Source organism: Chiloscyllium plagiosum, unplaced genomic scaffold (genome assembly GCF_037043375.1).
Source record: "Chiloscyllium plagiosum isolate Xiang-an unplaced genomic scaffold, Cpla_swu_hap1 HiC_scaffold_39, whole genome shotgun sequence".
Lineage (NCBI taxonomy): Eukaryota > Metazoa > Chordata > Chondrichthyes > Orectolobiformes > Hemiscylliidae > Chiloscyllium > Chiloscyllium plagiosum.
In genome coordinates, this window is record NW_028270177.1 from 3,300,388 (window position 1) to 3,324,731 (window position 24,344).

General features: G+C 50.3%; 1 long non-coding RNA gene across 1 annotated transcript in view; it reads left to right on the plus strand.

The window, feature by feature from the left end:
• Positions 1-704: 704 nt before the first annotated feature.
• LOC122540805 (uncharacterized) overlaps positions 705-24,344 on the plus strand; it is a 59,812-nt gene continuing 36,172 nt past the window's right edge. Inside the window, exon 1 of the long non-coding RNA XR_006309417.2 lies at positions 705-799. This is a non-coding gene — a long non-coding RNA (uncharacterized LOC122540805). The remainder of the gene's footprint in view (positions 800-24,344) is intronic.

Consider the following 24,344-nt stretch of genomic DNA (forward strand, 5'->3'; position numbering starts at 1 on the left):
CGATCAAGTTCTGACATTCCTGGTGAAGGGCTAATGCCCAGAATGTTGACTCTCCTGCTCCTCGGATGCTGCCTGACCAGCTGTGCTTTTCGTTTTTGACTTTTGAAGCTGTGATGTTGAGTGAAGGATAGCCATTGACTGTGACACTGTGGAGAACCCGTCTCGCTCATTCTGCAGAATATTGCCACAGGATTTTATATTTCCACCCAAAGGGGCAGATCAGGCCGTGAGGCAATGTTTCATCTGAGAGATGACACCTCCAGCTGTGTAACCTTCCCTCAGCACTGCCCCTGGCACTGTCAGCCTACACTGGGTACTCACACCCCCAGAGTGGGACTGACCCTTTGCCCTGAGCAGGGGAAACGACCCTCTGAACCTCACAAAGGTGAAAACTGGAGAATAAATGAAAGATTTGGAAAGGGTTCCGAATGTTCTTTGTTTAAAGTTCAGAAACTACTTTGCAGATTTCTCTAATAAGTTACACGCTGTGCTTATCCAGACAATGTGCTCTCTCACATTCTAGTCCCAGAGACAGAACAGCGCTGTCCCATTCATTGTTAATGTTTAATCATCTCAAACATTGTGATTCCGCAGACTGCAGAAATGATGACCTGAATAAACTGGATTTTGGGCAGGAATTCCTCCTTAATCTTCACTGGCAGCTCCCTTTTGTCCAGCAGCGGACGAGAGCGGATTGAATGTGACATAGCATCAACCTCAAAAAAACATTGAAAAATGAACAGAGCTGAGTTCCGGAGATGGAGCAGCCAATTACGACACAATAGCAATCCCTGTCACAGTGAGTCTGGTCTTAACTGACTGCAGCACGTCCTCACCCCCACCCCCTGCACTGACACGGTTGGTATCTTTTGGCTGGGGTTGGGGAGGGGGCCATGGGCCAATCGATTCTTTATCCCCTTCACTATCAGGGACAGATTACCTGAAGGTGCTAGGAATATGGGTTCGGAGAGGCCGGGGCAAACACCAAACCGTGGGAGGAGTGCATTGCTAAGGTGAGGCAGAAACTGGGGCTTTTGGGAGCACTGCTGCCTCTGCATTGCCATAAAGACCTGGTCATTGGGTGTGAGGAACTCTCACCGGCCCTGAAATGGAGCGGGTCTGGCCATTCCCTGAGCCTGTGCTATCACTGTACATGGCGTGGGTCTGGCCATTCCCTGAGCCGGTGCTGTCCCTGTACATGGCGTGGGTCTGGCCATTCCCTGAGCCTGTGCTATCACTGTACTTGGCGTGGATCTGGCCATTCCCTGAGCCGGTGCTGTCCCTGTACATGGCGTGGGTCTGGCCATTCCCTGAGCCTGTGCTATCACTGTACATGGCGTGGATCTGGCCACTCCCTGAGCCTGTGCTGTCCCTGTACATGGCGTGGGTCTGTCCATTCCCTGAGCCTGTGCTGTCCCTGTACATGGCGTGGGTCTGTCCATTCCCTGAGCCTGTGCTATCACTGTACATGGTGTGGGTCTGGCCACTCCCTGAGCCTGTGCTATCACTGTACATGGCGTGGATCTGGCCACTCCCTGAGCCTGTGCTGTCCCTGTACATGGCGTGGGTCTGTCCATTCCCTGAGCCTGTGCTATCACTGTACATGGTGTGGGTCTGTCCATTCCCTGAGCCTGTGCTGTCCCTGTACATGGCGTGGGTCTGGCCATTCCCTGAGCCTGTGCTGTCCCTGTACATGGCGTGGGTCTGGCCATTCCCTGAGCCTGTGCTGTCCCTGTACATGGCGTGGGTCTGGCCATTCCCTGAGCCTGTGCTGTCCCTGTACATGGCATGGGTCTGGCCATTCCCTGAGCCTGTGCTATCAGTGTACATGGCGTGGGTCTGGCCATTCCCTGAGCCTGTGCTGTCCCTGTACATGGCGTGGGTCTGGCCATTCCCTGAGCCTGTGCTGTCCTTGTACATGGCGTGGGTCTGTCCATTCCCTGAGCCTGTTCTGTCCTTGTACATGGCGTGGGTCTGGCCATTCCCTGAGCCTGTGCTGTCCTTGTACATGGCGTGGGTCTGTCCATTCCCTGAGCCTGTGCTGTCCTTGTACATGGCGTGGGTCTGTCCATTCCCTGAGCCTGTGCTGTCCTTGTACATGGCGTGGGTCTGGCCATTCCCTGAGCCTGTTCTGTCCCTGTACATGGCGTGGGTCTGGCCATTCCCTGAGCCTGTGCTGTCCTTGTACATGGCGTGGGTCTGTCCATTCCCTGAGCCTGTGCTGTCCTTGTACATGGCGTGGGTCTGGCCATTCCCTGAGCCTGTGCTGTCCTTGTACATGGCGTGGGTCTGTCCATTCCCTGAGCCTGTGCTGTCCTTGTACATGGCGTGGGTCTGGCCATTCCCTGAGCCTGTGCTGTCCTTGTACATGGCGTGGGTCTGTCCATTCCCTGAGCCTGTGCTGTCCCTGTACATGGCGTGGGTCTGGCCATTCCCTGAGCCTGTGCTGTCCTTGTACATGGCGTGGGTCTGTCCATTCCCTGAGCCTGTGCTGTCCTTGTACATGGCGTGGGTCTGGCCATTTCCTGAGCCTGTGCTGTCACTGTCACCTGACTACCTTCCACTTTACCTGGAGGTCTACAATGGACCGGGTCTGCAGGGACACCACGTACAAAACGCTGGGTAAGAGTGGGAATTCCGCCCTCATCCTGATGGCTGCCTTTGTAAATGGCTGCATCAAGCTGTGTGTAGACCCTCGGTATGCAAACACCAAGTGTCACTATGTCCTAAGGTTCTGCCTGTCCCTGGGGTTGGGAAGGATGGGCCTGGCCTTACTGCTGCAGAACCCTTGGAGTAGTTGGACTGTTTTGTACCAGCTGTTCTTCATGGAAGAAACCCCTTTGACCATCAGTCCATCAGGAAGTGGTCAGCACGTAGTGTCTCTGAGCCCGAGTGAAAAGGAGAGGGTGGATCCTGACACATGGTTCCTTGGGTAACCATCAAAGTCATTTGGCAGAATGCCTTACCACCAGAACTTTCCATCAAGCACCAAGCCATCGCTTGGCTGATGGTGAGAAGGGCCCTGTCTGTGACATCCTTCCTGTATGCCCAGACAGTCTGTGCCACCACAGACTGCCCTCGATGCGGCAGGGGGGGGGGTGGGGGGTTGGGGGGGGGGGGGCGAGGTGGGGGGGGGGGGGGGGCGAGGTGGGGCGGGGTAGAGACTGTCTCACATCTCCTTCTGGAATCGGCCTTTGGAATGGAAGGCTGGAGGAAGATGCCGTGGTTTGTGTTGAAGTTCATTGTGAGCGGCTCTGTGATGGGGGACTCTGTGCTTTATGGGGGACACACACTGAGACAAACATCGACTGCTCCTGGAGGAACATTAACTCAGTGAAAGATGCTCTTTGGGCTGCTTGAAACTTGTTAGTCTTCGAGAGCAAAGGATTGACCCTGATCGAGTTGTAGACTGGCTAAAATAGGGGAACTCACTGGCCATTCTCACATTGCTGTCTGTGGGAAGTTACTGTGAGATATTGGGCTGCCACATTTCTTACCTTACAACCTTACAACCTTACAACCTACCATTTCCTACCTTACAACAGAGATATGTGTCTGAAACATAGTCCATCAGCGCTATGTGATTGCGAGTTCTTCTCTGTCTTTGACATATTGTGATTCCTACCTGATCACTCCCAATCATTGTGAATGATTCTTCTCCTCTGTCACCACCCCCACCCCCCCCCCCACCACCTCTCCCTCCCTCCAACTACTTTTAATTCTGAGATTATCAACCCCAGGCCACAGATGTTTTGAGAATAGAAGATTCTTGAAGACTCTGAAATGTGTTGATCAAGTGGATTCGAAAAGAATGTTTCTCTTTGTGGGCAAGGACAGGGCACGAGTCCATCAAATAAAATCCAATAGGAGAAACCTCCTTACCCAGAGTGTGGTGAGAGGGTAGGACAGGGAGTGGTGGAACCAACCAGGTCAGCTGTGTTTGAGGGACAGCAAGCAGATGAGGGAGAGGAGAACACAGAGTCATGACAAACGGTGAAAATGATAAGAGATGGAAGGAAGGTCAAGTCCAGTATAAACATCAGCCTGGTCTGTTTGGACTAAACAGTGTGGTTTTGAGCTATGCATCTGGTGTAAGCTTGTGCCCTAAAGAACCTCGTGATTTGTGACACCTTCAACAGTGTAAAACTTTCCAAGGTGCTTCAGAAAGAAAATTTGGAAATAAGTGGGAATCCTTTCTCATAGCGAAGTTGGGTTCCAAAAATTGAAATTAATGTTACCATTAGACCAAGTTAATAAGAAAACTGCCTATTTTGGAAAAGCAGAATGAAGATCTAAATTAAGATTTACTTCTTTCGGGAGCTCTGATTACCCCCTCCCCCAGTGACCCTGAGAGTTAAAAAGCGTTTATGTTATTTTGAACCACGGACTAACACCGTGCAAGACAAATCCTGGTCAGAGAGGTGACCTTCCTGCATGTTCCCATGTTGAGGAGTTTCACTTCCCTGGAGAAACTGGAATTATACCTGTCAGGGCACAGGAGACTCAGTGGAAACTGAGTAAACATTTTGGGTGTTTTGATTGAGCCAAGAGGCAGCAATTGCTTTCAGGGGAAGGAGGGTTAATAACGAGAGAAAATGGCTTCAGATTATTAGCATCTGAGCCCAAGGGGGCAGCAAAGAGAATATGTTTGAAGTGGTGAGTTGTTGTAATCTTAAAAATGTTTGCAAAAGGGCAGAGGAATCAGATTCAACAGGGACTTTCTGAAGGGAATTAGAGAAACTCTTGAAAGGGAAACCTCCGCCCTCCCCCCCCTCCCTCACCACACCCCTCACCACCCCGGGAAATGGGGGTAGGGTGAAGCAGTGGAGCTAATTGGGAAACCCTGGTAGAGTTAGCACAAGGGGTGCTGTAAGATTCTGAAACAGTAATGTTCCTACACCACTTCCCCAGTTCCCCCCCCCCCCCCATTTGTCAATGCTGCCACAATGTCAGATCCTCGCGGGTTGATGCTGAGCTCAGGTCCTGGGTCCAGCTGTTGTCTACTCACTGTCTCCATTCATCATAGTCATTGATGCTCAGTTTCACATGGACAGAGCAGGAAGGTGATGGTAACTGAACAAACTCACCTTAATCAGCAAAAATACACACTGCTGCAGGAAAGGGCGAGGCTTAAACAATTTGATTAGCAACAGTTCAGTGAAGAAATGATGAATTTCTAATTCCATGCAATTCCACACTGAATAGGATAGTCAGATTGCATTAACTCCCTGAGTGCGTTGGCGCCTGGTGACAGGGAGGATCTGCACTTTGCTTGCACGATAGATATGGAAAGTCTCTGTAGACAGCAACTTCAAACCGGCAACCACTTCCATCTAGAAGGACAAGGACAGCGGATACATGGGAGCACTACCATCTTCAAGTTCCCCTCCAAGCCCCTCACCATCCTGATTTGGAAATACACCACTGTTCTTTCACTATTTCTGGGTCAAAATAAATGCTGGAATTCCCTCCCTAATGGCATTGTGGGTCAATCTACAGTACATGGACTGCAGCGGTTCAGGAAGGCAGCTCACCCTCATCTTCTTGAGGGGCAACTAGGGACGGCAATAAATGCTGGGCCCAGCCAGCAACCCTGGTGTCCCATGAACAAAAGAAAGTTAGACAATGAGAGGAAACTCACAAGAGTTAGTAAAGGCATCTAAAAAAGGAAAAGATTTAGTAAAGGGGATATTGGTCCTCCAGATGGTGAGATTGGTGAGATAATGATAGATAAGGAGACAGTGGATGAAATGACCAAATCGTTTGCTTTCACCTTCGCTCTACAAAGTACAAAAGAAAATCAGGAATAGCTGTAATCAGGAGATGAGAGGGAACGAGAAACTTGGTGAAAGTATAATCATCAGGGAAGTGCTACTGGACAAATGAATGGAGCTGGGGGTGGATAAATCTCCAGGGTCTAATGACCTTTATCTCAAGGTGTCAGAGAAGTAGCGAATGATGTAATAGAAGAGCTGGTGTTAACTTTCCAAAGTTTATTAGATTCTGGAAAGGTTCCTAGAGACTGGAAAGTAACAAATTTATTTATTTAAGACTTTTCTTTCAGGAAGGAAGGGAGGTCGGAATCAGGAATCTCCAGGCCAGTCAGTTTGATGTCAGTTGTGAGGAAAGTGTCCGGAGAAAGTGAGGACTGCAGATGCTGGAGAGTCAGAGTCGAAAAGTTAGAATCAATTATTCAGGAGGTTATAGCTGGGCTTTCAGGCTGTCTCTATGTAATTAGGAAAAGTCAGTGTTGGTTTGTCATTGGGAAATCCTGTTTAATCAAAACCTTGCTGTTTCTTTGAAGGAGAAAAACAAACAATGGATGAGGAGGATCCTGGAGATCTGCTTGGACTTTGAGAAGGCATTTGATAAGGTCATATTTAAATGAGCTGAAAATGTGTTGCTGGAAAAGCGCAGCAGGTCAGGCAGCATCCAAGGAGCAGGAGAATCGACGTTTCGGTCATAAGCCCTTCTTCAGGAATGAGGAAAGTGTGTCCAGCAGGCTAAGATAAAAGGTAAGGAGGAGGGACTTGGGGGAGAGGCGTTGGAAATGTGATAGGTGGAGGGAGGTCAAGGTGAGGTTGATAGGCCGGAGTGGGGTGGCGGCAGAGAGGTCAGGAAGAAGATTGCAGGTTAGGAAGGCGGTGCTGAGTTCGATGGATTTGTCTGAGACAAGGTGGGGGGAGGGGAAATGAGGAAACTGGAGAAATCTGAGTTCATCCCTTGTGGTTGGAGGGTTCCCAGGCAGAAGATGAGGCGCTCTTCCTCCAACCGTCGTGTTGCCATGGCCTGGCGATGGAGGAGTCCAAGGACCTGCATGTCCTTGGTGGAGTGGGAGGGGGAGTTGAAGTGTTGGGCTACGGGGTGGTTGAGTTGGTTGGTCCGGGTGTCCCAGAGGTGTTCTCTGAAACGTTCCGCAAGTAGGCGGCCAGTCTCCCCAATATAGAGGAGGCCACATCGGGTGCAGCGGAGGCAATAAATGATGTGTGTGGAGGTGCAGGTGAATTTGTGATGGATATGGAAGGATTCCTTGGGGCCTTGGAGGGAAGTGAGGGGGGGAGGTGTGGGCGCAAGTTTTGCATTTCTTGTGGTTGCAGGGGAAGGTGCCGGGAGTGGAGGTTGGGTTGGTGGGGTGTGTGGGCCTGACGAGGGAGTCACGGAGGGAGTGGTCTTTTTGGAACGCTGATAGGGGAGGGGAGGGAAATATATCCTTGGTGGAAGGGTCTGTTTGGAGGTGGCGGAAATGACGGCGGATGATGCGCTGTACATGGAGATTGGTGGGGTGGTAGGTGAGGACCAGTGGGGTTCTGTCCTGGTGGCGGTTGGAGGGGCGGGGCTCAAGGGCGGAGGAGCGGGAAGTGGAAGAGATGCGGTGGAGGGCATCGTCGACTATGTCTGGCGGGAAATTGCGGTCCTTGAAGAAGGAGGCCATCTGGGTTGTACGGTTTTGGAACTGGTCCTCCTGGGAGCAGATGCGGCGGAGACGAAGGAATTGGGAGAATGGGATGGCGTTTTTACAGGCGGCAGGGTGGGAGGAAGTGTAGTCTAGGTAGCTGTGGGAGTCGGTCGGTTTATAGTAGATGTCTGTGTTGATTCGGTCACCTGAGATAGAAATGGAAAGATCTAGGAAGGGGAGGGAGGAGTCTGAGACGGTCCAGGTAAATTTGAGGTCGGGGTGGAAGGTGTTGGTAAAGTGGATGAACTGTTCAACCTCCTCGTGGGAGTACGAGGCAGCGCCGATACAGTCATCGATGTAGCGGAGGAAAAGGTGGGGGGTGGTGCCAGTGTAGCTGCGGAAGATGGATTGTTCCACATACCCTACGAAGAGGCAGGCATAGCTGGGGCCCATGCGGGTGCCCATGGCTACTTCTTTGGTTTGGAGGAAGTGGGAGGATTGGAAAGAGAAGTTGTTCAGGGTGAGGACCAGTTCAGTCAGTCGAAGGAGGGTGTCTGTGGAAGGGTACTGGTCGGTACGGCGGGAAAGGAAGAAGCGGAGGGCTTTAAGTCCTTCGTGATGGGGGATGGAGGTATATAGGGATTGGATGTCCATGGTGAAGATAAGGCGTTGGGGACTGTGGAAGCAAAAATCATGGAGGAGGTGGAGGGCGTGGGTGGTGTCCCGAACGTAGGTGGGGAGTTCTTGGACTAAGGGGGACAGGACCGTATCGAGGTATGCGGAGATGAGTTCGATGGGGCAGGAGCAGGCAGAGACAATGGGTCGGCCGGTGCAGTCAGGTTTGTGGATTTTGGGCAGGAGGTAGAAGCGGGAGGTGCGGGGTTGTGGGACTATGAGGTTGGAGGCGGTGGATGGGAGATGCCCTGAGGTGATGAGGTTATGGATGGTCTGGGAGATGATGGTTTGGTGGTGGGGGGTGGGGTCATGGTCAAGGGGGCAGTAGGAGGAGGTGTCCGTGAGCTGGCATTTAGCCTCAGCGGTGTAAAGGTCGGTGCGCCAAACTACTACCGCACCTCCCTTGTCTGCTGGTTTGATAGTGAGGTTGGGGTTAGAACGGAGGGAGTGGAGGGCTGCACGTTCCGAGGGTGAGAGGTTGGAGTGGGTGAGAGGGGTGGAGAGGTTGACGCGGTTAATGTCGCGGCGGCAGTTGGCTATGAAGAGATCGAGGGGCGGGTAAGAGGCCAGCACGGGGTGTCCAGGTGATGGGGTGTGTTGGAGGCAGGAGAAGGGGTCGTCAGAGGGTGGGCGGGAATCCTGGTTGAAAAAATAGGCGCGGAACATTAACCGCGTCAACCTGTCCACCCCTCTCACCCACTCCAACCTCTCACCCTCGGAACGTGCAGCCCTCCACTCCCTCCGTTCCAACCCCAACCTCACCATCAAACCAGCAGACAAGGGAGGCGCGGTAGTAGTTTGGCGCACCGACCTTTACACCGCTGAGGCCAAACGCCAGCTCGCAGATACCTCCTCCTACCGTCCCCTTGACCATGACCCCACCCCCCCACCACCAAACCATCATCTCCCAGACCATCCATAACCTCATCACCTCAGGGGACCTCCCATCCACCGCCTCCAACCTCATAGTCCCACTACCCTGCACCGCCCGCTTCTACCTCCTGCCCAAAATCCACAAACCTGACTGCCCCGGCCGACCCATTGTCTCAGCCTGCTCCTGCCCCACCGAACTCATCTCCGCATACCTTGACACCGTCCTGTCCCCCTTAGTCCAAGAACTCCCCACCTACGTTCGGGACTCCACCCATGCCCTCCACCTCCTCCATGATTTTCGCTGCCCCAGTCTCCAACGCCTTATCTTCACCATGGACATCCAATCCCTGTACACCTCGATCCCCCATCACGAAGGACTTAAAGCCCTCCGCTTCTTCCTTTCCCGCCGTACCAACCAGTACCCTTCCACTGACACCCTCCTTCGACTGACTGAACTGGTCCTCACCCTGAACAACTTCTCTTTCCAATCCTCCCACTTCCTCCAAACAAAAGGAGTAGCCATGGGCACCCATATGGGCCCCAGCTATGCCTGCCTCTTCGTAGGATATGTGGAACAGTCCATCTTCCGCAGCTACACTGGCCCCACCCCCCCCTTTTCCCCCGCTACATCGATGACTGTATCGGCGCTGCCTCGTGCTCCCACAAGGAGGTTGAACAGTTCATCCACTTTACCAACACTTTCCACCCCGACCTCAAATTCACCTGGACCGTCTCAGACTCCTCCCTCCCCTTCCTAGACCTTTCCATTTCTATCTCAGGTGACGGAATCGACACGGACATTTACTATAAACCGACCGACTCCCACAGCTACCTAGACTACACCTCCTCCCACCCTGCCGCCTGTAAAAACGCCATCCCATTCTCCCAATTCCTTCGTCTCCGCCGCATCTGCTCCCAGGAGGACCAGTTCCAAAACCGTACAACCCAGATGGCCTCCTTCTTCAAGGACCGCAATTTCCCGCCAGACATAGTCGACGGTGCCCTCCACCACATCTCTTCCACTTCCCGCTCCTCCGCCCTTGAGCCCCGCCCCTCCAACCGCCACCAGGACAGAACCCCACTGGTCCTCACCTACCACCCCACCAACCTCCATGTACAACGTATCATCCGCCGTCATTTCCGCCACCTCCAAACGGACCCCACCACCAAGGATATATTTCCCTCCCCTCCCCATCAGCGTTCCGAAAAGACCACTCCCTCCGTGACTCCCTCGTCAGGTCCACACCCCCCACTAACCCAACCTCCACTCCCAGCACCTTCCCCTGCAACCACAAGAAATGCAAAACTTGTGCCCACACCTCCCCCCTTACTTCCCTCCAAGGCCCCAAGGGATCCTTCCATATCTGCCACAAATTCACCTGCACCTCCACACACATCATCTATTGCATCCGCTGCACCCGATGTGGCCTCCTCTATATTGGGGAGACAGGCCGCCTACTTGCGGAACGTTTCAGAGAACACCTCTGGGACACCCGAACCAACCAACCCAACCACCCCATAGCCCAACACTTCAACTCCCCCTCCCACTCCACCAAGGACATGCAGGTCCTTGGACTCCTCCATCGCCAGACCATGGCAACACGACGGTTGGAGGAAGAGCGCCTCATCTTCTGCCTGGGAACCCTCCAACCACAAGGGATGAACTCAGATTTCTCCAGTTTCCTCATTTCCCCTCCCCCCAACTTGTCTCAGTCAAATCCCTCGAACTCAGCACCACCTTCCTAACCTGCAATCTTCTTCCTGACCTCTCCGCCCCCACCCCACTCCGGCCTATCACCCTCACCTTGACCTCCCTCCACCTATCGCATTTCCAAAGCCCCTCCCCCAAGTCCCTCCTCCCTACCTTTTATCTTAGCCTGCTGGACACACTTTCCTCATTCCTGAAGAAGGGCTTATGACCGAAATGTCGATTCTCCTGTTCCTTGGATGCTGCCTGACCTGCTGCGCTTTTCCAGCAACACATTTTCAGCTCTGATCTCCAGCATCTGCAGCCCTCTCTTTCTCCTCATATTTAAAAGGTCATTGCAGAGAGTAAGAGCTCATTGTGTAGGGGGTATCATATTAGTACGGACAGGAGATTCACATCAAACAGCAACTGCATAAATGGGCCTTTTTCTGATTAGCAGAATGTAGTGAGTAGAGTCCCACAGGCTCTATGCTGGGGTGTCAACATTTTATAAATTTCTATCAATGACTTGGGTGAGGAGAGCAAAGAATCAAAGCTAACTTTACAGATGACACAAAGTTAAGTAGGAATATATGTTCTTATGGTCTTTTTATGTTGTGAAGGGGACATAAGGACTTAGCAGACAAATATAGAATCTTAAGTGTATGGGCAAAAATCTGGCAGACAGTATAAAGTGTGAAATCCTTTACTTTGGGGAAGCAGAGTATTACCCAAACGGAGAATGACTACAGAATTCCAAAACGCAGCAACATCTGTGTGTTTTCCTAGTCTGAGTCACAGGATTGTTAATATGCAGGAACAGTAAGGTGTTGTGATCTGAATGGGATACATCCCAGGATAGTAAAATAAGTAGCTACAGAGATAGTGGATGCACTGGTAGTAATCTTCTAAGCATCTGATTTTTAAAAATAAAAGATTATGGAAACAATCCCAGGGGATTTGAAAACCACCAATGTAACACCTTTATTTAAAAAGAGCTGCTGACTTTAGGCCAGTTAGCTTAATGCCTGTTATTAGGGAAACATTAGGGTCTATTGTAAAGGATGGAATAGCAAAGTATTTAAAAATACATAATATGATCAAATAAAGTCAGCATGACTTCACAAAGGGGAAATTATGCCTGACAAATTTATGGGAATTGAATTGAATTGAATTTATTGTCATGTGTACCGAGGCACAGGGAAAAGCTTTGTCTTGTGAGCAATACAGGCAGATCACAGAGTTAAGTAGCATAGATAGTAACTAATAGGTAAACAGTGGCAAAAACAAAAACACAGGTACAGGCGAATGTTAAGAGTTTGAGAGTCCATTCAGTATTCTAACAGTAGGGCAGAAACTGTTTTGAAACCGGCTGGTGCACGTGTTCAGGCTTCTGTACCTTCTCCCGGATGGTAGAGATTGTAGAAAAGCATTGCCAGAGTGGAATGGATCTTTGAGAATGCTGATGCCCTTTCCTTGACACCAGGCCTGGTAGATGGATTCTATAGATGGGAGGTTGGTCTTTGTGATTGTCCGGGCCGAGTTCACCACTCTCTGTAACAGTCTGATCTTGAATGGTACAGTTGCCATACCAGGTAGTGATACATCCAGACAGGATGCTCTCGATGGCGCACCTATAAAAGTTGGCCATATTGCCAAATTTCCTCAGCTGCCTGAGGAAGAAGAGACGTTGTTGGGCCTTTGTAACCAGTGCGTCCACATGAAGAGTCCAAGAAAGCTTGTTGTGGATGACTTATTTGCAGAAGTAACAAGTAGAATGGAGGTTGAGGAAGCGGTGGATGTAATTCAATTTTCAGAACGTGTTTGATAAGGTACCACACATTAGGGTACTTACTAAGGTTAGAGCCAATGGTGTTGGACAGAGTATATTAATCTGGACAGAGAATTGGCTAATTAATAGAAAACAGAATTTGGATAAGAGGGACATTTCCAGGATGGTAACCTTTAACTAACAAAGGGATCATTGCCGGGGCCACAATTATTACAATGTGTATCACTTGGGTGAGGAGTGTGAATGTATTGTAGCCAAGGTTATGGGAAGGCAAGTGGTGAGAATGATACAGAGAGTCTAACAGGGGAATATAGTCAGGTAAAGTGAATGGACAAAAACCTGGCAGAGGGAACATAATGTGGGCAAATGTGAGGTTATGCACTTTGACAGGAAGTATGGAGGAGCTGCATATTAGTTAAATGCAGAAAACTACAGAACAGGGGGCTTTGAGAGTCCTCAGCCATGAATCACAGAAAGCTAGCGACCAAGTTCATCAGGTCATAGGGAAGGCAAATGGAATGTTGGCCTTTATTTCAAAAGGAATGAAGTATATGTATAAAAGGAATGTTATGCTAAAGCTATACAAGGTACGAGGTCAGACCCGAGCTGGAATCCTGTGAGCAGTTTTGGGCCCCTTATCTAAGGAGAGACCAACTGGCCCTGGAGGCAGGTCCAGACAAGGCTCACTCGGCTGATCCCAGGTAGGGAGGGACAGTCCTGTGAGGAGAGGTTGAGGGGGTTGGGCTGTACGTATTGGAGTTTAGAAGAATGACTGGCGACCTCATTGAAACAAGATCTTTAAGAGACTTGACAGGGTCGATGCTGAGAGCTTGTTCCCCCGTGTGGGGGCATCCATTTAAGACACAGATGAGAAGGAATTTCTTCTCCAAGAGGGTAACAAATCTGTGGAATTGCTTATCCAAGAATGCTGTTGGGGCTGGGTCATTAAGTACATTCAAGGCTGAGATAGACAGATACTTAATTAGTGAGGGAATCAGTGAGGGAATCAGTGAGGGAATCAGTGAGGGAATCAGTGAGGGGAATCAGTGAGGGAATCAGTGAGGGAATCAGTGAGGGGAATCAGTGAGGGGAATCAGTGAGGGGAATCAGTGAGGGGAATCAGTGAGGGGAGTCAGTGAGGGGAATCAGTGAGGGGAATCAGTGAGAGAATCAGTGAGGGGAATCAGTGAGGGGAATCAATGAGGGGAATCAGTGAGGGGAATCAGTGAGGGAATCAGTGAGGGGAATCAGTGAGGGAATCAGTGAGGGGAATCAGTGAGTGAATCAATGAGGGGAATCAGTGAGGGGAATCAGTGAGGGAATCAGTGAGGGGAATCAGTGAGGGGAATCAGTGAGGGGAATCAGTGAGGGAATCAGTGAGGGGAATCAGTGAGGGGAATCAGTGAGGGGAATCAGTGAGGGAATCAATGAGGGGAATCAGTGAGGGGAATCAGTGAGGGAATCAGTGAGGGAATCAGTGAGGGGAATCAGTGAGGGAATCAGTGAGGGAATCAGTGAGGGGAATCAGTGAGGGAATCAGTGAGGGGAATCAATGAGGGGAATCAGTGAGGGGAATCAGTGAGGGGAATCAGTGAGGGGAATCAGTGAGGGAATCAATGAGGGGAATCAGTGAGGGGAATCAGTGAGGGAATCAGTGAGGGAATCAGTGAGGGAATCAGTGAGGGGAATCAGTGAGAGAATCAGTGAGGGAAATCAGTAAGGGAATCAGTGAGGGGAATCAGTGAGGGAATCAGTGAGGGGAATAAGTGAGGGAATCAGTGAGGGGAATCAGTGAGGGGAATAAGTGAGGGAATCAGTGAGGGGAATCAGTGAGGGAATCAGTGAGGGGAATCAGTGACGGAATCAGTGAGGGAATCAGTAAGGGAATCAGTGAGGGGAATCAGTGAGGGAATCAGTGAGGGAATCAGTGAGGGGAATCAGTGAGGGGAATCAGTGAGGGAATCAGTGAGGGGAATCAGTGAGGGGAATCAGTGAGGGGAATCAGTGAGGGAATCAGTGAGGGGGATCAGTGAGGGGAATCAGTGAGGGAATCAGTGAGGGAATCAGTAAGGGAATCAGTGAGGGGAATCAGTGAGGGAATCAGTGAGGGGAATCAGTGAGTGAATCAATGAGGGGAATCAGTGAGGGGAATCAGTGAGGGAATCAGTGAGGGAATCAGTGAGGGGAATCAGTGAGGGAATCAGTGAGGGAATCAGTGAGGGGAATCAGTGAGGGAATCAATGAGGGGAATCAGTGAGGGGAATCAGTGAGGGGAATCAGTGAGGGAATCAATGAGGGGAATCAGTGAGGGGAATCAGTGAGGGAATCAGTGAGGATATCAGTGAGGGGAATCAGTGAGGGAATCAGTGAGGGAATGAGTGAGGGGAATCAGTGAGGGAATCAGTGAGGGGAATCAATGAGGGGAATCAGTGAGGGGAATCAGTGAGGGAATCAGTGAGGGAATCAGTGAGGGGAATCAGTGAGGGAATCAGTGAGGGGAATCAGTGAGGGGAATCAGTGAGGGAATCAGTAAGGGAATCAGTGAGGGGAATCAGTGAGGGAATCAGTGAGGGGAATCAGTGAGGGAATCAGTGAGGGGAATCAGTGAGGGGAATCAGTGAGGGGAATCAGTGAGGGAATCAGTGAGGGGAATCAATGAGGGGAATCAGTGAGGGGAATCAGTGAGGGGAATCAGTGAGGGGAATCAGTGAGGGAATCAATGAGGGGAATCAGTGAGGGGAATCAGTGAGGGAATCAGTGAGGGAATCAGTGAGGGTATCAGTGAGGGGAATCAGTGAGGGGAATCAGTGAGGGGAATCAGTGAGGGGAATCAGTGAGGGAATCAATGAGGGGAATCAGTGAGGGGAATCAGTGAGGGAATCAGTGAGGGAATCAGTGAGGGTATCAGTGAGGGAATCAGTGAGGGGAATCAGTGAGAGAATCAGTGAGGGAAATCAGTAAGGGAATCAGTGAGGGGAATCAGTGAGGGAATCAGTGAGGGTAATAAGTGAGGGAATCAGTGAGGGGAATCAGTGAGGGGAATCAGTGAGGGAATCAATGAGGGGAATCAGTGAGGGGAATCAGTGAGGGAATCAGTGAGGGAATCAGTGAGGGTATCAGTGAGGGAATCAGTGAGGGGAATCAGTGAGGGAATCAATGAGGGGAATCAGTGAGGGGAATCAGTGAGGGAATCAGTGAGGGAATCAGTGAGGGTATCAGTGAGGGAATCAGTGAGGGGAATCAGTGAGAGAATCAGTGAGGGAAATCAGTAAGGGAATCAGTGAGGGGAATCAGTGAGGGGAATAAGTGAGGGAATCAGTGAGGGGAATCAGTGAGGGGAATAAGTGAGGGAATCAGTGAGGGGAATCAGTGAGGGAATCAGTGAGGGGAATCAGTGACGGAATCAGTGAGGGAATCAGTAAGGGAATCAGTGAGGGGAATCAGTGAGGGAATCAGTGAGGGAATCAGTGAGGGGAATCAGTGAGGGGAATCAGTGAGGGAATCATTGAGGGGAATCAGTGAGGGGAATCAGTGAGGGGAATCAGTGAGGGAATCAGTGAGGGGGATCAGTGAGGGGAATCAGTGAGGGAATCAGTGAGGGAATCAGTAAGGGAATCAGTGAGGGAATCAGTGAGGGGAATCAGTGAGGGAATCAGTGAGGGGAATCAGTGAGTGAATCAATGAGGGGAATCAGTGAGGGGAATCAGTGAGGGAATCAGTGAGGGAATCAGTGAGGGGAATCAGTGAGGGAATCAGTGAGGGAATCAGTGAGGGGAATCAGTGAGGGAATCAATGAGGGGAATCAGTGAGGGGAATCAGTGAGGGGAATCAGTGAGGGAATCAATGAGGGGAATCAGTGAGGGGAATCAGTGAGGGAATCAGTGAGGAAATCAGTGAGGGGAATCAGTGAGGGAATCAGTGAGGGAAAGAGTGAGGGGAATCAGTGAGGGAATCAGTGAGGGGAATCAATGAGGGGAATCAGTGAGGGGAATCAGTGAGGGAATCAGTGAGGGAATCAGTGAGGGGAATCAGTGAGGGAATCAGTGAGGGGAATCAGTGAGGGGAATCAGTGAGGGAATCAGTAAGGGAATCAGTGAGGGGAATCAGTGAGGGAATCAGTGAGGGGAATCAGTGAGGGGAATCAGTGAGGGGAATCAGTGAGGGAATCAGTGAGGGGAATCAGTGAGGGAATCAGTGAGGGGAATCAGTGAGGGGAATCAGTGAGGGAATCAGTAAGGGAATCAGTGAGGGGAATCAGTGAGGGAATCAGTGAGGGGAATCAGTGAGGGGAATCAGTGAGGGGAATCAGTGAGGGGAATCAGTGAGGGAATCAGTGAGGGGAATCAGTGAGGGAATCAGTGAGGGGAATCAGTGAGGGGAATCAGTGAGGGGAATCAGTGAGGGAATCAGTGAGGGGAATCAGTGAGGGGAATCAGTGAGGGAATCAGTGAGGGGAATCAGTGAGGGGAATCAGTGAGGGAATCAGTAAGGGAATCAGTGAGGGGAATCAGTGAGGGAATCAGTGAGGGAATCAGTGAGGGAATCAGTGAGGGAATCAGTGAGGGGAATCAGTGAGGGAATCAGTGAGGGAATCAGTGAGGGGAATCAATAAGGGAATCAGTGAGGGGAATCAGTGAGGGAATCAGTGAGGGGAATAAGTGAGGGAATCAGTGAGGGGAATCAGTGAGGGAATCAGTGAGGGAATCAGTGAGGGGAATCAGTGAGGGAATCAGTGAGGGGAATCAGTGAGGGAATTAGTGAGGGGAATCAGTGAGGGGAATCAGTGAGGGAATCAGTGAGGGGAATCAGTGAGGGGAATCAGTGAGGGGAATCAGTGAGGGAATCAGTGAGGGGGATCAGTGAGGGGAATCAGTGAGGGGATCAGTGAGGGAATCAGTAAGGGAATCAGTAAGGGAATCAGTGAGGGGAATCAGTGAGGGGAATCAGTGAGGGAATCAGTGAGGGGAATCAGTGAGGGGAATCAGTAAGGGAATCAGTGAGGGGAATCAGTGAGGGAATCAGTGAGGGAATCAGTGAGGGGAATCAGTGAGGGAATCAGTGAGGGGAATCAGTGAGGGGAATCAGTGAGGGGAATCAGTGAGGGAATCAGTGAGGGGGATCATTGAGGGGAATCAGTGAGGGGATCAGTGAGGGAATCAGTAAGGGAATCAGTGAGGGATTCAGTGAGGGGAATCAGTGAGGGGAATCAGTGCGGGGAATCATTGAGGGAATCAGTGAGGGGAATCAGTGAGGGAATCAGTGAGGGAATCAGTGAGGGGAATCAGTAAGGGAATCAGTCAGGGGAATCAGTGAGGGAATCAGTAAGGGAATCAGTGAGGGGAATCAGTGAGGGTATCAGTGAGGGGAATCAGTGAGGGGAATCAGTGAGGGGATCAGTGAGGGGAATCAGTGAGGGAATCAGTGAGGGGAATCAGTGAGGGAATCAGTAAGGGAATCAGTGAGGGGAATCAGTGAGGGAATCAGTAAGGGAATCAGTGAGGGAATCAGTGAGGGGAATCAGTGAGGGGAATCCGTGAGGGGAATCAGTGAGGGGAATCAGTGAGGGAATCAGTGAAGGAATCAGTGAGGGAATCAGTGAGGGGAATCAGTGAGGGGAATCAGTCAGGGAATCAGTGAGGGGAATCAGTGAGGGGAATCAGTGAGGGGAATCAGTCAGGGAATCAATGAGGGAATCAGTGAGGGGAATCAGTAAGGGAATCAGTGAGGGGAATCAGTAAGGGAATCAGTGAGGGGAATCAGTGAGGGGAATCAGTGAGGGGATCAGTGAGGGGAATCAGTAAGGGAATCAGTGAGGGGAATCAGTGAGGGAATCAGTGAGGGAATCAGTGAGGGAATCAGTGAGGGGAATCAGTAAGGGAATCAGTCAGGGGAATCAGTGAGGGAATCAGTAAGGGAATCAGTGAGGGGAATCAGTAAGGGAATCAGTGAGGGGAATCAGTGAGGGGAATCAGTGAGGGGATCAGTGAGGGGAATCAGTGAGGGAATCAGTGAGGGGAATCAGTGAGGGAATCAGTAAGGGAATCAGTGAGGGGAATCAGTGAGGGAATCAGTAAGGGAATCAGTGAGGGAATCAGTGAGAGGAATCAGTGAGGGGAATCCGTGAGGGGAATCAGTGAGGGGAATCAGTGAGGGAATCAGTGAGGGAATCAGTGAGGGAATCAGTGAGGGGAATCAGTGAGGGGAATCAGTCAGGGAATCAGTGAGGGGAATCAGTGAGGGGAATCAGTGAGGGGAATCAGTGAGGGAATCAGTGAGGGGAATCAGTGAGGGGAATCAGTGAGGGAATCAGTGAGGGGAATCAGTGAGGGAATCAGTGAGGGGAATCAGTGAGGGAATCAGTGAGGGAATCAGTGAGGGAATCAGTGAGGGGAATCAGTGAGGGGAATCAGTGAGGGAATCAGTGAGGGGAATCAGTGAGGGGAATCAGTGAGGGGAATCAGTGAGGGAATCAGTGAGGGGATCAGTGAGGGGAATCAGTGAGGGAATCAGTGAGGGAATCAGTAAGGGAATCAGTGAGGGATTCAGTGAGGGGAATCAGTGAGGGGAATCAGTGAGGGGAATCATTGAGGGAATCAGTGAGGGAATCAGTGAGGGAATCAGTGAGGGAATCAGTGAGGGGAATCAGTAAGGGAATCAGTCAGGGGAATCAGTGAGGGAATCAGTAAGGGAATCAGTGAGGGGAATCAGTAAGGGAATCAGTGAGGGGAATCAGTGAGGGGAATCAGTGAGGGGATCAGTGAGGGGAATCAGTGAGGGAATCAGTGAGGGGAATCAGTGAGGGAATCAGTAAGGGAATCAGTGAGGGGAATCAGTGAGGGAATCAGTAAGGGAATCAGTGAGGGAATCAGTGAGGGGAATCAGTGAGGGGAATCCGTGAGGGGAATCAGTGAGGGGAATCAGTGAGGGGAATCAGTGAGGGAATCAGTGAGGGAATCAGTGAGGGAATCAGTGAGGGGAATCAGTGAGGGGAATCAGTCAGGGAATCAGTGAGGGGAATCAGTGAGGGGAATCAGTGAGGGGAATCAGTCAGGGAATCAGTGAGGGAATCAGTGAGGGGAATCAGTAAGGGAATCAGTGAGGGGAATCAGTAAGGGAATCAGTGAGGGGAATCAGTGAGGGGAATCAGTGAGGGGATCAGTGAGGGGAATCAGTGAGGGAATCAGTGAGGGAATCAGTGAGGGAATCAGTGAGGGGAATCAGTGAGGGGAATCAGTGAGGGAATCAGTGAGGGAATCAGTGAGGGAATCAGTGAGGGGAATCAGTAAGGGAATCAGTCAGGGGAATCAGTGAGGGAATCAGTAAGGGAATCAGTGAGGGGAATCAGTAAGGGAATCAGTGAGGGGAATCAGTGAGGGGAATCAGTGAGGGGAATCAGTGAGGGGATCAGTGAGGGGAATCAGTGAGGGAATCAGTGAGGGGAATCAGTGAGGGAATCAGTAAGGGAATCAGTGAGGGGAATCAGTGAGGGAATCAGTAAGGGAATCAGTGAGGGAATCAGTGAGGGGAATCAGTGAGGGGGATCCGTGAGGGGAATCAGTGAGGGGAATCAGTGAGGGAATCAGTGAGGGAATCAGTGAGGGAATCAGTGAGGGGAATCAGTGAGGGGAATCAGTCAGGGAATCAGTGAGGGGAATCAGTGAGGGGAATCAGTGAGGGGAATCAGTCAGGAATCAGTGAGGGAATCAGTGAGGGGAATCAGTGAGGGGAATCAGTGAGGGGAATCAGTGAGGGGAATCAGTAAGGGAATCAGTGAGGGGAATCAGTGAGGGGAATCAGTGAGGGGATCAGTGAGGGGAATCAGTAAGGGAATCAGTGAGGGGAATCAGTGAGGGAATCAGTGAGGGAATCAATTAGGGGAATCAGTGAGGGAATCAGTGAGGGGAATCAGTGAGGGGAATCAGTGAGGGGAATCAATGATGGAATCAGTGAGTTGAATCAATGAGGGGAATCAGTGAGGGAATCAGTGAGTGGAATCAGTGAGGGGAATCAGTAAGGGAATCAGTGAGGGAATCAGTGAGGGGAATCAGTGAGGGGAATCAGTGAGGCGAATCAGTGAGGGGAATCAGTGAGGGAATCAGTAAGGGAATCAGTAAGGGAATCAGTGAGGGGAATCAGTGAGGGGAATCAGTGAGGGGAATTAGTGAGGGAATCAGTAAGGGAATCAGTGAGGGAATCAGTGAGGGGAATCAGTGAGGGGAATCAGTGAGGGAATCAGTGAGGGGAATCATTGAGGGAATCAGTGAGGGGAATCAGTGAGGGGAATCAGTGAGGGAATCAGTGAGGGGAATCAGTAAGGGAATCAGTCTGGGGAATCAGTGAGGGAATCAGTGAGGGGAATCAGTGAGGGAATCAGTGAGGGGAATCAGTGAGGGGAATCAGTGAGGGAATCTGTAAGGGAATCAGTGAGGGGAATCAGTGAGGGGAATCAGTGAGGGAATCAGTGAGGGAATCAGTAAGGGAATCAGTGAGGGAATCAGTGAGGGAATCAGTGAGGGAATCAGTGAGGGGAATCAGTCAGGGGAATCAGTCAGGGGAATCAGTGAGGGGATCAGTGAGGGAATCAGTGAGGGAATCAGTGAGGGGAATCAGTGAGGGGAATCAGTGAGGAGAATCAGTGAGGGAATCAGTGAGGGAATCAGTGAGGGGAATCAATGAGGGGAATCAGTGAGGGAATCAGTGAGGGAATCAGTGAGGGGAATCAGTGAGGGGAATCAGTGAGGGAATCAGTGAGGGGAATCAGTGAGGGGAATCAGTGAGGGAATCAGTGAGGGGAATCAGTGAGGGAATCAGTGAGGGGAATCAGTAAGTGAATCAGTGAGGGGAATCAGTGAGGGGAATCAGTGAGGGAATCAGTGAGGGGAATCAGTAAGGGAATCAGTGAGGGGAATCAGTAAGGGAATCAGTGAGGGGAATCAGTGAGGGAATCAGTAAGGGGAATCAGTGAGGGAATCAGTGAGGGGAATCAGTGAGGGAATCAGTAAGGGAATCAGTGAGGGGAATCAGTGAGGGGAATCAGTGAGGGAATCAGTGAGGGAATCAGTGAGGGGAATCAGTGAGGGAATCAGTGAGGGAATCAGTGAGGGGAATCAGTGAGGGGAATCAGTCAGGGGAATCAGTCAGTGGAATCAGTGAGGGAATCAGTGAGGGAATCAGTGAGGGAATCAGTGAGGGGAATCAGTGAGGGGAATCAATGAGGAGAATCAGTGAGGGAATCAGTGAGGGAATCAGTGAGGGGAATCAGTGAGGGAATCAGTGAGGGAATCAGTGAGGGGAATCAGTGAGGGAATCAGTGAGGGGAATCAGTCAGGGGAATCAGTGAGGGGATCGGTGAGGGAATCGGTGAGGGAATCAGTGAGGGGAATCAGTGAGGGGAATCAGTGAGTGGAATCAGTGAGGGAATCAGTGAGGGAATCAGTGAGGGAATCAGTGAGGGAATCAGTGAGGGGAATCAGTGAGGGAATCAGTGAGGGGAATCAGTGAGGGGAATCAGTGAGGGAATCAGTCAGGGAATCAGTGAGGGGAATCAGTGAGGGAATCAGTGAGGGGAATCAGTGAGGGGAATCAGTGAGGGGAATCAGTGAGGGAATCAGTGAGGGAATCAGTGAGGGGAATCAGTGAGGGGAATCAGTGAGGGAATCAGTGAGGGGAATCAGTGAGTGGAATCAGTGAGGGAATCAGTGAGGGGAATCAGTGAGGGGAATCAGTGAGGGGAATCAGTAAGGGAATCAGTGAGGGGAATCAGTGAGGGGAATCAGTGAGGGGAATCAGTGAGGGGAATCAGTGAGGGGAATCAGTGAGGGAATCAGTGAGGGCGATCAGTGGTCATGGGGAAAAGGCGGGAAAATGGAGTTGAAGATGATCAGATCAGCCATGATCCCACTGAATGGTGGAGCACCCAGATGGGCCGAATGGCCTTTTTTTGCATCTATACCTTAGAGTCATATGGTTTAATGGAATACTACCCCTTATCATGAGAGAAATTGACCATAAAAATAAGGATTTGATGTTTCAATTAAACAGGGCATTCATGAGACTGTGCGCGGAAGCTATGCTGACAGTGGAGCTAATGTGGGGGTTGCACTGCAAAGAATATGGCTTCTTACTTTGTTGGTGGGGACACAGTTGTCAGGATCTCCGCGGGAGTGTTCCCACTGCCTCTCTGGCAATGCTAGCAGCCTCCCTACTTCGGGGGTGAAGAGGTAGAGATCAGACAATCCCACCACCCGCATGACAAAGATAGATTCCTGATAGGTGAAGGAATCAAAGGTAATTGGGGGTAGAGATGAACGTGGAACGCAAAACATAAACAGGCCAGCCACAGTATCATCAAATACTGGGACAGGCTCGAGGGCCTGGATGGTCTAATTCTGCTTCTAATTTCTATGTATGTGTGAAATACATTGAGAGACATTCTGGGACACTTTGTCAAGATTTTGCCAATAATATGCAAAATCTGAAGGCTTCACCTGAAGAATATGAGCTTTGTATAACTTTAAGAAATTGGACACGTTATAGGGGTCATCAGGATGGGAAAGTGTTTGCTCATTGACCTTCTGCTGGGGGCTGACTTGGATAAGGGTGAGGTCAGGCAGGACAGAGACAATTTCTGAAGGAGTGGGAGCAGAAAGTGAGGTGGTCTTCCCTCCGGCTACAAGGACATCCCTCTGGCCTGGAGCTATTGCTTTCGAGAACCTGGGACCTCCCTCCCTGTGTCCCAAAGCCAGGTACGACGTGCTTTCACTGACATCCACTGTCCCGACAGGAAATGAAATCCAATCTCAGTTTCAGAGTAGGTGCTGGTGAGTGCCTCCAGGCACAGCCACGTCCTGCTGCTTATCAATTGATGTGAAACACTGCATGTTAATTTTGAAGTTTCAGCCAGGTATTTCTTACTAGTGTATCACCCATTTTCACCCTTTAGCAAAAACAACCCTCCCTTTGATTAAGCGTGGGAAAATAGTTCAGGAAAGGACCTCTTTGACAGAGAGAATCATCTTCATTATCAGGGTACCACATGCTCAGCAGCTCACAGAACACGATGCTGCTTCATTTATTGCTTCATTGTGGGGATTACACCAATGGGGGGCAGTGTTGTTCTGTAGAACACCCAAACTACCACGCACTTGTTCGGATTGACATGATGTGGAGGAGCTCGTGTTGGACTGGGGTGGATGAAGTTAAAAATCACATTATAATACCAGGTTAATACAGGGTTAATTGGAAGCACTAGCTTTTGGAGCGCTGCTCCTTCATCAGTTGGCTGTGGAGTATAAAATCGTAAGACACAGAATTTATAGCAAAAGTTTACTGTGATGTGACTGAAACTCTACCTTGAAAAAGCCCCGGATTGTTTGTTAAGTCTCTCATCTTTTAGAATGACCAGGTTGGCTTCAGCTTTTTCATATGTAAATCCAAGAGCTTTTTCTAAAAGTTACATTCTCAAGTGAACGTTAACAATAGGTGCCAAGTCAGCTCAGATAGTGCATTGAAGGTGTCAGATTAACGTCTGTCCATCTGTGCCCCAATGGTCAGACTGATTCTATTTCTAAAAAAGGGGATTTACAGAATCTTACATGGATTCATGCGGTGTCTCACCGCCGTCACATTCCGCACTCCACCCCACCCCCCAAACACACACACACATAAAAGTTTGTGGGGTGAATTTGTACTTGCAGAATTACATTTTATTTTGTTCAAAAACTGCATGAATCCCATGTAAAAATCTGTAAATCCCTTTTTTTAGAAATAGCATTAGTCTGAACATTGGGGCACAGACAGACAGATTTTAACCTCACACTTCAGTGGATGATCTGGCACCCACAGTTAACGTTCATTTGAGAATGTTACTTTTTTAAAAAGCTCTTGGATTTACATGTGGAGGAACTGAAACCAACCTGGTC